General features: G+C 42.8%; 7 non-coding genes across 7 annotated transcripts; all 7 read left to right on the top strand.

The window, feature by feature from the left end:
- Positions 1–1103: 1103 nt before the first annotated feature.
- Positions 1104–1403, top strand: LOC147734171 (signal recognition particle RNA). The gene has a single exon (XR_015307967.1).
- Positions 1404–3000: 1597 nt separating this feature from the next.
- LOC147734170 (signal recognition particle RNA) lies at positions 3001–3299 on the top strand. The gene has a single exon (XR_015307717.1).
- Positions 3300–4897: 1598 nt separating this feature from the next.
- On the top strand, positions 4898–5197 carry LOC147734169 (signal recognition particle RNA). Its single transcript, XR_015308226.1, has one exon.
- A 1597-nt stretch (positions 5198–6794) lies between these two features.
- Positions 6795–7094, top strand: LOC147734168 (signal recognition particle RNA). Its single transcript, XR_015308164.1, has one exon.
- A 1598-nt stretch (positions 7095–8692) lies between these two features.
- Positions 8693–8992, top strand: LOC147734167 (signal recognition particle RNA). Its single transcript, XR_015307643.1, has one exon.
- Positions 8993–10589: 1597 nt separating this feature from the next.
- On the top strand, positions 10590–10889 carry LOC147734166 (signal recognition particle RNA). The gene has a single exon (XR_015307711.1).
- Positions 10890–12487: 1598 nt separating this feature from the next.
- On the top strand, positions 12488–12787 carry LOC147734165 (signal recognition particle RNA). The gene has a single exon (XR_015307880.1).
- Positions 12788–13277: the final 490 nt, after the last annotated feature.

The raw sequence follows: 13277 nt of genomic DNA, 5'->3' as shown, positions 1-13277 counted from the left end.
CCAAACATTGGAGCCTTCGGCCTTACTCCAGCCAACTCTTGCGGTTTAATACTTTTAAATCTTGATGTTGTTTAACAATACCAGCAGAAGGGATCAGGTTGACAGGCGCTGCAGTTCTCCAGTATGGGGCTGTCCAGATCATTACTCAATCTACCTTGCATTGGCACAGTATAAAATACGTCATGAAGTCTCCTATGAAAAGGTATACAAATCTGTTTGAATCACTTTTGTTAGTCAGGGGGACCCATTCGCTGGAAGGGGCAGGGAGGACAAAAATAGCTCATTGGTATAGAACACTGAATTAACAGCTGATTTTGAGGTGGGAGAAGATCGAGTAATCCAACCGGACCTCAATAAACGGTTTCTTAGTATGCAGTAGCCCGCAACCACTTCTAACCCAAAAGCGTAATCTCATCCTTTTGCAGAATCAGGCAAGCTTTCACCTGCTCAAGCTGAACTGACATTGGTCTTCTTGGCCAGCAAGTGTTACTCTCTTGAAGCTGTTGAGGCTAGAGAACAGAATGACGCATATTCATTCTTTATAATAACTCTTCTAGCCCTCCCACTCCATACCACTTTATAACTTCCAATGTGGCAGATGTCTTCCATCATTGTGACCCTTGCTGCTTTTCTCAACATTGGCTGGCTCGGCATAACAAGAAGGGATGGTTGGCTACAGGAGAGCTTGAATTGTGCCTGTAAGGTTCTACAGGGAGTCACTGGCAGATAATGAGAAACTCAGCCCTAAGTTGGCTCTTCTCCCTCACTTTCTTTCTCCTCTCTCCCTCTACCTATCTCTCACTCACTAAATACTAGTATCTATATTGTATTCACATCCCCTTCACAAACTTTCTGACCCTACTTCCTCTCTCCCTTAAATCAGTTCAACCCTCTTCTTTTCCTTTAGGAAACTCCACATCTTTTTTAAAGGCCCTTCCCATATTCACACTGCTTCTTGATGAGACATTATTTTCCTTTCTTTGCAGGATAGTGAAATAGATTTTCTTGAAATACGGTTGGCATACCATCAATTCATTACACCGTACTTTATCATTATCCTTACTTAAGCAATGCATTTCATCATTAGGACATGTGCTGTGTTTGCCGGGCATGGTGGCGTGTGCCTGTTGTCCTAGCTACTAGGGAGGCTGAGGCTTGTGGATTGCTTGAGCTCAGGGGTTCTGGGCTGCACTCAGCTGTGTTGATCAGGTGTCCATGCTACGTTGGGTATCAATATGGTGTTCTAGAGGGAGCTCTAGAATTTCAGGTTGTGTAATGAGAGGTGCACCGACCCAGGCTGGAAACAGAGCAGGCCAAAGCTTCCATGCCCATCAGTAGCAGGACAGCACCTGAGAGCAGTAGGTGTAACACAGCTTGAGCAAAATAGTGAGACCTAGCCTCTCTCTTTTTGACTCAAATGTGAACGTTTTGATTTTTACAAGATGGTAATGAATTATTTTTCCAAAACCAAATCTTTGTTTTTCTTTTGATATTTTTGCAGGAAGTACAATGAACATTTGAATAGGGCTGGGCATTCTAGCATAGCAGACAATTCTCCAGAATTGCAACATATTGCAACAACAAGCTAGCAGGTGGAGAGGACGGAAAACTCTGTGCAGCCTAGAATAGATGGCTGTGTGATTTTCTGCAAGAATGACTGAAATGCATTCTTCATTTTAGAGCACCTGTAGGATTAAATTGATCTGTCAAGTACAAAAGTATCCTTAGAAGAGCAACTTTGAAATGCATTTGCTGGGTCTTCTGCTGCATTCCTACGTCCAGCTCTAATTCATTTTTTGATTAGCCCTCATTCAATTCCATATATGAATGAGAAGGAGAAATAAGAGGGCCCTTCGCTCTTTGAGAGAAACATGAAAAGACTGAGAACTGTGCAACTCCCAAACATTGGAGCCTTCGGCCTTACTCCAGCCAACTCTTGCGGTTTAATACTTTTAAATCTTGATGTTGTTTAACAATACCAGCAGAAGGGATCAGGTTGACAGGCGCTGCAGTTCTCCAGTATGGGGCTGTCCAGATCATTACTCAATCTACCTTGCATTGGCACAGTATAAAATACGTCATGAAGTCTCCTATGAAAAGGTATACAAATCTGTTTGAATCACTTTTGTTAGTCAGGGGGACCCATTCGCTGGAAGGGGCAGGGAGGACAAAAATAGCTCATTGGTATAGAACACTGAATTAGCAGCTGATTTTGAGGTGGGAGAAGATCGAGTAATCCAACCGGACCTCAATAAACGGTTTCTTAGTATGCAGTAGCCCGCAACCACTTCTAACCCAAAAGCGTAATCTCATCCTTTTGCAGAATCAGGCAAGCTTTCACCTGCTCAAGCTGAACTGACATTGGTCTTCTTGGCCAGCAAGAGTTACTCTCTTGAAGCTGTTGAGGCTAGAGAACAGAATGACGCATATTCATTCTTTATAATAACTCTTCTAGCCCTCCCACTGCATACCACTTTATAACTTCCAATGTGGCAGATGTCTTCCATCATTGTGACCCTTGCTGCTTTTCTCAACATTGGCTGGCTCGGCATAACAAGAAGGGATGGATGGCTACAGGAGAGCCTGAATTGTGCCTGTAAGGTTCTACAGGGAGTCACTGGCAGATAATGAGAAACTCAGCCCTAAGTTGGCTCTTCTCCCTCACTTTCTTTCTCCTCTCTCCCTCTACCTATCTCTCACTCACTAAATACTAGTATCTATATTGTATTCACATCCCCTTCACAAACTTTCTGACCCTACTTCCTCTCTCCCTTAAATCAGTTCAACCCTCTTCTTTTCCTTTAGGAAACTCCACATCTTTTTAAAGGCCCTTCCCATATTCACACTGCTTCTTGATAAGACATTATTTTCCTTTCTTTGCAGGATAGTGAAATAGATTTTCTTGAAATACGGTTGGCATACCATCAATTCATTACACCGTACTTTATCATTATCCTTACTTAAGCAATGCATTTCATCATTAGGACATGTGCTGTGTTTGCCGGGCATGGTGGCGAGTGCCTGTTGTCCTAGCTACTTGGGAGGCTGAGGCTTGTGGTTGCTTGAGCTCAGGGGTTCTGGGCTGCACTCAGCTGTGTTGATCAGGTGTCCATGCTACGTTGGGTATCAATATGGTGTTCTAGAGGGAGCTCTAGAATTTCAGGTTGTGTATTGAGAGGTGCACCAACCCAGGCTGGAAACAGAGCAGGCCAAAGCTTCCATGCCCATCGGTAGCAGGACAGCACCTGAGAGCAGTAGGTGTAACACAGCTTGAGCAAAATAGTGAGACCTAGCCTCTCTTTTTTTGAATCAAATGTGAACGTTTTGATTTTTACAAGATGGTAATGAATTATTTTTCCAAAACCAAATCTTTGTTTTTCTTTTGATATTTTTGCAGGAAGTACAATGAACATTTGAATAGGGCCGGGCATTCTAGCATAGCAGACAATTCTCCAGAATTGACACATATTGCAACAACAAGCTAGCAGGTGGAGAGGACGGAAAACTCTGTGCAGCCTAGAATAGATGGCTGTGTGATTTTCTGCAAGGATGACTGAAATGCATTCTTCATTTTAGAGCACCTGTAGGATTAAATTGATCTGTCAAGTACAAAGGTATCCTTAGAAGAGCAACTTTGAAATGCGTTTGCTGGGTCTTCTGCTGCATTCCTACGTCCAGCTCTAATTCATTTTTTGATTAGCCCTCATTCAATTCCATATATGAATGAGAAGGAGAAATAAGAGGGCCCTTCGCTCTTTGAGAGAAACATGAAAAGACTGAGAACTGTGCAACTCCCAAACATTGGAGCCTTCGGCCTTACTCCAGCCAACTCTTGCGGTTTAATACTTTTAAATCTTGATGTTGTTTAACAATACCAGCAGAAGGGATCAGGTTGACAGGCGCTGCAGTTCTCCAGTATGGGGCTGTCCAGATCATTACTCAATCTACCTTGCATTGGCACAGTATAAAATACCTCATGAAGTCTCCTATGAAAAGGTATACAAATCTGTTTGAATCACTTTTGTTAGTCAGGGGGACCCATTCGCTGGAAGGGGCGGGGAGGACAAAAATAGCTCATTGGTATAGAACACTGAATTAACAGCTGATTTTGAGGTGGGAGAAGATCGAGTAATCCAACCGGACCTCAATAAACGGTTTCTTAGTATGCAGTAGCCCGCAACCACTTCTAACCCAAAAGCGTAATCTCATCCTTTTGCAGAATCAGGCAAGCTTTCACCTGCTCAAGCTGAACTGACATTGGTCTTCTTGGCCAGCAAGTGTTACTCTCTTGAAGCTGTTGAGGCTAGAGAACAGAATGACGCATATTCATTCTTTATAATAACTCTTCTAGCCCTCCCACTCCATACCACTTTATAACTTCCAATGTGGCAGATGTCTTCCATCATTGTGACCCTTGCTGCTTTTCTCAACATTGGCTGGCTCGGCATAACAAGAAGGGATGGTTGGCTACAGGAGAGCCTGAATTGTGCCTGTAAGGTTCTACAGGGAGTCACTGGCAGATAATGAGAAACTCAGCCCTAAGTTGGCTCTTCTCCCTCACTTTCTTTCTCCTCTCTCCCTCTACCTATCTCTCACTCACTAAATACTAGTATCTATATTGTATTCACATCCCCTTCACAAACTTTCTGACCCTACTTCCTCTCTCCCTTAAATCAGTTCAACCCTCTTCTTTTCCTTTAGGAAACTCCACATCTTTTTTAAAGGCCCTTCCCATATTCACACTGCTTCTTGATAAGACATTATTTTCCTTTCTTTGCAGGATAGTGAAATAGATTTTCTTGAAATACGGTTGGCATACCATCAATTCATTACACCGTACTTTATCATTATCCTTACTTAAGCAATGCATTTCATCATTAGGACATGTGCTGTGTTTGCATGGCATGGTGGCGTGTGCCTGTTGTCCTAGCTACTTGGGAGGCTGAGGCTTGTGGATTGCTTGAGCTCAGGGGTTCTGGGCTGCACTCAGCTGTGTTGATCAGGTGTCCATGCTACGTTGGGTATCAATATGGTGTTCTAGAGGGAGCTCTAGAATTTCAGGTTGTGTAATGAGAGGTGCACCGACCCAGGCTGGAAACAGAGCAGGCCAAAGCTTCCATGCCCATCGGTAGCAGGACAGCACCTGAGAGCAGTAGGTGTAACACAGCTTGAGCAAAATAGTGAGACCTAGCCTCTCTTTTTTTGACTCAAATGTGAACGTTTTGATTTTTACAAGATGGTAATGAATTATTTTTCCAAAACCAAATCTTTGTTTTTCTTTTGATATTTTTGCAGGAAGTACAATGAACATTTGAATAGGGCTTGGCATTCTAGCATAGCAGACAATTCTCCAGAATTGCAACATATTGCAACAACAAGCTAGCAGGTGGAGAGGACGGAAAACTCTGTGCAGCCTAGAATAGATGGCTGTGTGATTTTCTGCAAGAATGACTGAAATGCATTCTTCATTTTAGAGCACCTGTAGGATTAAATTGATCTGTCAAGTACAAAAGTATCCTTAGAAGAGCAACTTTGAAATGCATTTGCTGGGTCTTCTGCTGCATTCCTACGTCCAGCTCTAATTCATTTTTTGATTAGCCCTCATTCAATTCCATATATGAATGAGAAGGAGAAATAAGAGGGCCCTTCGCTCTTTGAGAGAAACATGAAAAGACTGAGAACTGTGCAACTCCCAAACATTGGAGCCTTCGGCCTTACTCCAGCCAACTCTTGCGGTTTAATACTTTTAAATCTTGATGTTGTTTAACAATACCAGCAGAAGGGATCAGGTTGACAGGCGCTGCAGTTCTCCAGTATGGGGCTGTCCAGATCATTACTCAATCTACCTTGCATTGGCACAGTATAAAATACGTCATGAAGTCTCCTATGAAAAGGTATACAAATCTGTTTGAATCACTTTTGTTAGTCAGGGGGACCCATTCGCTGGAAGGGGCAGGGAGGACAAAAATAGCTCATTGGTATAGAACACTGAATTAGCAGCTGATTTTGAGGTGGGAGAAGATCGAGTAATCCAACCGGACCTCAATAAACGGTTTCTTAGTATGCAGTAGCCCGCAACCACTTCTAACCCAAAAGCGTAATCTCATCCTTTTGCAGAATCAGGCAAGCTTTCACCTGCTCAAGCTGAACTGACATTGGTCTTCTTGGCCAGCAAGAGTTACTCTCTTGAAGCTGTTGAGGCTAGAGAACAGAATGACGCATATTCATTCTTTATAATAACTCTTCTAGCCCTCCCACTGCATACCACTTTATAACTTCCAATGTGGCAGATGTCTTCCATCATTGTGACCCTTGCTGCTTTTCTCAACATTGGCTGGCTCGGCATAACAAGAAGGGATGGATGGCTACAGAAGAGCCTGAATTGTGCCTGTAAGGTTCTACAGGGAGTCACTGGCAGATAATGAGAAACTCAGCCCTAAGTTGGCTCTTCTCCCTCACTTTCTTTCTCCTCTCTCCCTCTACCTATCTCTCACTCACTAAATACTAGTATCTATATTGTATTCACATCCCCTTCACAAACTTTCTGACCCTACTTCCTCTCTCCCTTAAATCAGTTCAACCCTCTTCTTTTCCTTTAGGAAACTCCACATCTTTTTAAAGGCCCTTCCCATATTCACACTGCTTCTTGATAAGACATTATTTTCCTTTCTTTGCAGGATAGTGAAATAGATTTTCTTGAAATACGGTTGGCATACCATCAATTCATTACACCGTACTTTATCATTATCCTTACTTAAGCAATGCATTTCATCATTAGGACATGTGCTGTGTTTGCCGGGCATGGTGGCGTGTGCCTGTTGTCCTAGCTACTTGGGAGGCTGAGGCTTGTGGATTGCTTGAGCTCAGGGGTTCTGGGCTGCACTCAGCTGTGTTGATCAGGTGTCCATGCTACGTTGGGTATCAATATGGTGTTCTAGAGGGAGCTCTAGAATTTCAGGTTGTGTATTGAGAGGTGCACCAACCCAGGCTGGAAACAGAGCAGGCCAAAGCTTCCATGCCCATCGGTAGCAGGACAGCACCTGAGAGCAGTAGGTGTAACACAGCTTGAGCAAAATAGTGAGACCTAGCCTCTCTTTTTTTGAATCAAATGTGAACGTTTTGATTTTTACAAGATGGTAATGAATTATTTTTCCAAAACCAAATCTTTGTTTTTCTTTTGATATTTTTGCAGGAAGTACAATGAACATTTGAATAGGGCCGGGCATTCTAGCATAGCAGACAATTCTCCAGAATTGACACATATTGCAACAACAAGCTAGCAGGTGGAGAGGACGGAAAACTCTGTGCAGCCTAGAATAGATGGCTGTGTGATTTTCTGCAAGGATGACTGAAATGCATTCTTCATTTTAGAGCACCTGTAGGATTAAATTGATCTGTCAAGTACAAAGGTATCCTTAGAAGAGCAACTTTGAAATGCGTTTGCTGGGTCTTCTGCTGCATTCCTACGTCCAGCTCTAATTCATTTTTTGATTAGCCCTCATTCAATTCCATATATGAATGAGAAGGAGAAATAAGAGGGCCCTTCGCTCTTTGAGAGAAACATGAAAAGACTGAGAACTGTGCAACTCCCAAACATTGGAGCCTTCGGCCTTACTCCAGCCAACTCTTGCGGTTTAATACTTTTAAATCTTGATGTTGTTTAACAATCCCAGCAGAAGGGATCAGGTTGACAGGCGCTGCAGTTCTCCAGTATGGGGCTGTCCAGATCATTACTCAATCTACCTTGCATTGGCACAGTATAAAATACCTCATGAAGTCTCCTATGAAAAGGTATACAAATCTGTTTGAATCACTTTTGTTAGTCAGGGGGACCCATTCGCTGGAAGGGGCGGGGAGGACAAAAATAGCTCATTGGTATAGAACACTGAATTAACAGCTGATTTTGAGGTGGGAGAAGATCGAGTAATCCAACCGGACCTAAATAAACGGTTTCTTAGTATGCAGTAGCCCGCAACCACTTCTAACCCAAAAGCGTAATCTCATCCTTTTGCAGAATCAGGCAAGCTTTCACCTGCTCAAGCTGAACTGACATTGGTCTTCTTGGCCAGCAAGTGTTACTCTCTTGAAGCTGTTGAGGCTAGAGAACAGAATGACGCATATTCATTCTTTATAATAACTCTTCTAGCCCTCCCACTCCATACCACTTTATAACTTCCAATGTGGCAGATGTCTTCCATCATTGTGACCCTTGCTGCTTTTCTCAACATTGGCTGGCTCGGCATAACAAGAAGGGATGGTTGGCTACAGGAGAGCCTGAATTGTGCCTGTAAGGTTCTACAGGGAGTCACTGGCAGATAATGAGAAACTCAGCCCTAAGTTGGCTCTTCTCCCTCACTTTCTTTCTCCTCTCTCCCTCTACCTATCTCTCACTCACTAAATACTAGTATCTATATTGTATTCACATCCCCTTCACAAACTTTCTGACCCTACTTCCTCTCTCCCTTAAATCAGTTCAACCCTCTTCTTTTCCTTTAGGAAACTCCACATCTTTTTTAAAGGCCCTTCCCATATTCACACTGCTTCTTGATAAGACATTATTTTCCTTTCTTTGCAGGATAGTGAAATAGATTTTCTTGAAATACGGTTGGCATACCATCAATTCATTACACCGTACTTTATCATTATCCTTACTTAAGCAATGCATTTCATCATTAGGACATGTGCTGTGTTTGCATGGCATGGTGGCGTGTGCCTGTTGTCCTAGCTACTTGGGAGGCTGAGGCTTGTGGATTGCTTGAGCTCAGGGGTTCTGGGCTGCACTCAGCTGTGTTGATCAGGTGTTCATGCTACGTTGGGTATCAATATGGTGTTCTAGAGGGAGCTCTAGAATTTCAGGTTGTGTAATGAGAGGTGCACCGACCCAGGCTGGAAACAGAGCAGGCCAAAGCTTCCATGCCCATCGGTAGCAGAACAGCACCTGAGAGCAGTAGGTGTAACACAGCTTGAGCAAAATAGTGAGACCTAGCCTCTCTTTTTTTGACTCAAATGTGAACGTTTTGATTTTTACAAGATGGTAATGAATTATTTTTCCAAAACCAAATCTTTGTTTTTCTTTTGATATTTTTGCAGGAAGTACAATGAACATTTGAATAGGGCTTGGCATTCTAGCATAGCAGACAATTCTCCAGAATTGCAACATATTGCAACAACAAGCTAGCAGGTGGAGAGGACGGAAAACTCTGTGCAGCCTAGAATAGATGGCTGTGTGATTTTCTGCAAGAATGACTGAAATGCATTCTTCATTTTAGAGCACCTGTAGGATTAAATTGATCTGTCAAGTACAAAAGTATCCTTAGAAGAGCAACTTTGAAATGCATTTGCTGGGTCTTCTGCTGCATTCCTACGTCCAGCTCTAATTCATTTTTTGATTAGCCCTCATTCAATTCCATATATGAATGAGAAGGAGAAATAAGAGGGCCCTTTGCTCTTTGAGAGAAACATGAAAAGACTGAGAACTGTGCAACTCCCAAACATTGGAGCCTTCGGCCTTACTCCAGCCAACTCTTGCGGTTTAATACTTTTAAATCTTGATGTTGTTTAACAATACCAGCAGACGGGATCAGGTTGACAGGCGTTGCAGTTCTCCAGTATGGGGCTGTCCAGATCATTACTCAATCTACCTTGCATTGGCACAGTATAAAATACGTCATGAAGTCTCCTATGAAAAGGTATACAAATCTGTTTGAATCACTTTTGTTAGTCAGGGGGACCCATTCGCTGGAAGGGGCAGGGAGGACAAAAATAGCTCATTGGTATAGAACACTGAATTAGCAGCTGATTTTGAGGTGGGAGAAGATCGAGTAATCCAACCGGACCTCAATAAACGGTTTCTTAGTATGCAGTAGCCCGCAACCACTTCTAACCCAAAAGCGTAATCTCATCCTTTTGCAGAATCAGGCAAGCTTTCACCTGCTCAAGCTGAACTGACATTGGTCTTCTTGGCCAGCAAGAGTTACTCTCTTGAAGCTGTTGAGGCTAGAGAACAGAATGACGCATATTCATTCTTTATAATAACTCTTCTAGCCCTCCCACTGCATACCACTTTATAACTTCCAATGTGGCAGATGTCTTCCATCATTGTGACCCTTGCTGCTTTTCTCAACATTGGCTGGCTCGGCGTAACAAGAAGGGATGGATGGCTACAGAAGAGCCTGAATTGTGCCTGTAAGGTTCTACAGGGAGTCACTGGCAGATAATGAGAAACTCAGCCCTAAGTTGGCTCTTCTCCCTCACTTTCTTTCTCCTCTCTCCCTCTACCTATCTCTCACTCACTAAATACTAGTATCTATATTGTATTCACATCCCCTTCACAAACTTTCTGACCCTACTTCCTCTCTCCCTTAAATCAGTTCAACCCTCTTCTTTTCCTTTAGGAAACTCCACATCTTTTTAAAGGCCCTTCCCATATTCACACTGCTTCTTGATAAGACATTATTTTCCTTTCTTTGCAGGATAGTGAAATAGATTTTCTTGAAATACGGTTGGCATACCATCAATTCATTACACCGTACTTTATCATTATCCTTACTTAAGCAATGCATTTCATCATTAGGACATGTGCTGTGTTTGCTGGGCATGGTGGCGTGTGCCTGTTGTCCTAGCTACTTGGGAGGCTGAGGCTTGTGGATTGCTTGAGCTCAGGGGTTCTGGGCTGCACTTTGCTGTGTTGATCAGGTGTCCATGCTACGTTGGGTATCAATATGGTGTTCTAGAGGGAGCTCTAGAATTTCAGGTTGTGTAATGAGAGGTGCACCGACCCAGGCTGGAAACAGAGCAGGCCGAAATTTCCATGCCCATCGGTAGCAGGACAGCACCTGAGAGCAGTAGGTGTAACACAGCTTGAGCAAAATAGTGAGACCTAGCCTCTCTTTTTTTGACTCAAATGTGAACGTTTTGATTTTTACAAGATGGTAATGAATTATTTTTCCAAAACCAAATCTTTGTTTTTCTTTTGATATTTTTGCAGGAAGTATAATGAACATTTGAACTGGGCCGGGCATTCTAGCATAGCAGACAATTCTCCAGAATTGCGACATATTGCAACAACAAGCTAGCAGGTGGAGTGAACTGAAAACTCTGTGCAGCCTAGAATAGATGGCTGTGTGATTTTCTGCAAGGATGACTGAAATGCATTCTTCATTTTAGAGCACCTGTAGGATTAAATTGATCTGTCAAGTACAAAGGTATCCTTAGAAGAGCAACTTTGAAATGTGTTTGCTGGGTCTTCTGCTGCATTCCTACGTCCAGCTCTAATTCATTTTTTGATTAGCCCTCATTCAATTCCATATATGAATGAGAAGGAGAAATAAGAGGGCCCTTCGCTCTTTGAGAGAAACATGAAAAGACTGAGAACTGTGCAACTCCCAAACATTGGAGCCTTCGGCCTTACTCCAGCCAACTCTTGCGGTTTAATACTTTCAAATCTTGATGTTGTTTAACAATACCAGCAGAAGGGATCAGGTTGACAGGCGCTGCAGTTCTCCAGTATGGGGCTGTCCAGATCATTACTCAATCTACCTTGCATTGGCACAGTATAAAATACGTCATGAAGTCTCCTATGAAAAGGTATACAAATCTGTTTGAATCACTTTTGTTAGTCAGGGGGACCCATTCGCTGGAAGGGGCAGGGAGGACAAAAATAGCTCATTGGTATAGAACACTGAATTAACAGCTGATTTTGAGGTGGGAGAAGATCGAGTAATCCAACCGGACCTCAATAAACGGTTTCTTAGTATGCAGTAGCCCGCAACCACTTCTAACCCAAAAGCGTAATCTCATCCTTTTGCAGAATCAGGCAAGCTTTTACCTGCTCAAGCTGAACTGACATTGGTCTTCTTGGCCAGCAAGAGTTACTCTCTTAAAGCTGTTGAGGCTAGAGAACAGAATGACGCATATTCATTCTTTATAATAACTCTTCTAGCCCTCCCACTCCATACCACTTTATAACTTCCAATGTGGCAGATGTCTTCCATCATTGTGACCCTTGCTGCTTTTCTCAACATTGGCTGGCTCGGCATAACAAGAAGGGATGGTTGGCTACAGGAGAGCTTGAATTGTGCCTGTAAGGTTCTACAGGGAGTCACTGGCAGATAATGAGAAACTCAGCCCTAAGTTGGCTCTTCTCCCTCACTTTCTTTCTCCTCTCTCCCTCTACCTATCTCTCATTCACTAAATACTAGTATCTATATTGTATTCACATCCCCTTCACAAACTTTCTGACCCTACTTCCTCTCTCCCTTAAATCAGTTCAACCCTCTTCTTTTCCTTTAGGAAACTCCACATCTTTTTTAAAGGCCCTTCCCATATTCACACTGCTTCTTGATAAGACATTATTTTCCTTTCTTTGCAGGATAGTGAAATAGATTTTCTTGAAATACGGTTGGCATACCATCAATTCATTACACCGTACTTTATCATTATCCTTACTTAAGCAATGCATTTCATCATTAGGACATGTGCTGTGTTTGCCGGGCATGGTGGCGTGTGCCTGTTATCCTAGCTACTTGGGAGGCTGAGGCTTGTGGATTGCTTGAGCTCAGGGGTTCTGGGCTGCACTCAGCTGTGTTGATCAGGTGTCCATGCTACGTTGGGTATCAATATGGTGTTCTAGAGGGAGCTCTAGAATTTCAGGTTGTGTAATGAGAGGTGCACCGACCCAGGCTGGAAACAGAGCAGGCCAAAGCTTCCATGCCCATCAGTAGCAGGACAGCACCTGAGAGCAGTAGGTGTAACACAGCTTGAGCAAAATAGTGAGACCTAGCCTCTCTTTTTTTGACTCAAATGTGAACGTTTTGATTTTTACAAGATGGTAATGAATTATTTTTCCAAAACCAAATCTTTGTTTTTCTTTTGATATTTTTGCAGGAAGTACAATGAACATTTGAATAGGGCTGGGCATTCTAGCATAGCAGACAATTCTCCAGAATTGCAACATATTGCAACAACAAGCTAGCAGGTGGAGAGGACGGAAAACTCTGTGCAGCCTAGAATAGATGGCTGTGTGATTTTCTGCAAGAATGACTGAAATGCATTCTTCATTTTAGAGCACCTGTAGGATTAAATTGATCTGTCAAGTACAAAAGTATCCTTAGAAGAGCAACTTTGAAATGCATTTGCTGGGTCTTCTGCTGCATTCCTACGTCCAGCTCTAATTCATTTTTTGATTAGCCCTCATTCAATTCCATATATGAATGAGAAGGAGAAATAAGAGGGCCCTTCGCTCTTTGAGAGAAACATGAAAAGACTGAGAACTGTGC

This window comes from Lissotriton vulgaris, chromosome 1_2, assembly GCF_964263255.1.
Source record: "Lissotriton vulgaris chromosome 1_2, aLisVul1.2, whole genome shotgun sequence".
NCBI classification, from domain to species: domain Eukaryota; kingdom Metazoa; phylum Chordata; class Amphibia; order Caudata; family Salamandridae; genus Lissotriton; species Lissotriton vulgaris.
The sequence above is the reverse complement of the archived record's forward strand: the minus strand, read 5'-3'. Positions and strand labels throughout refer to the sequence as shown.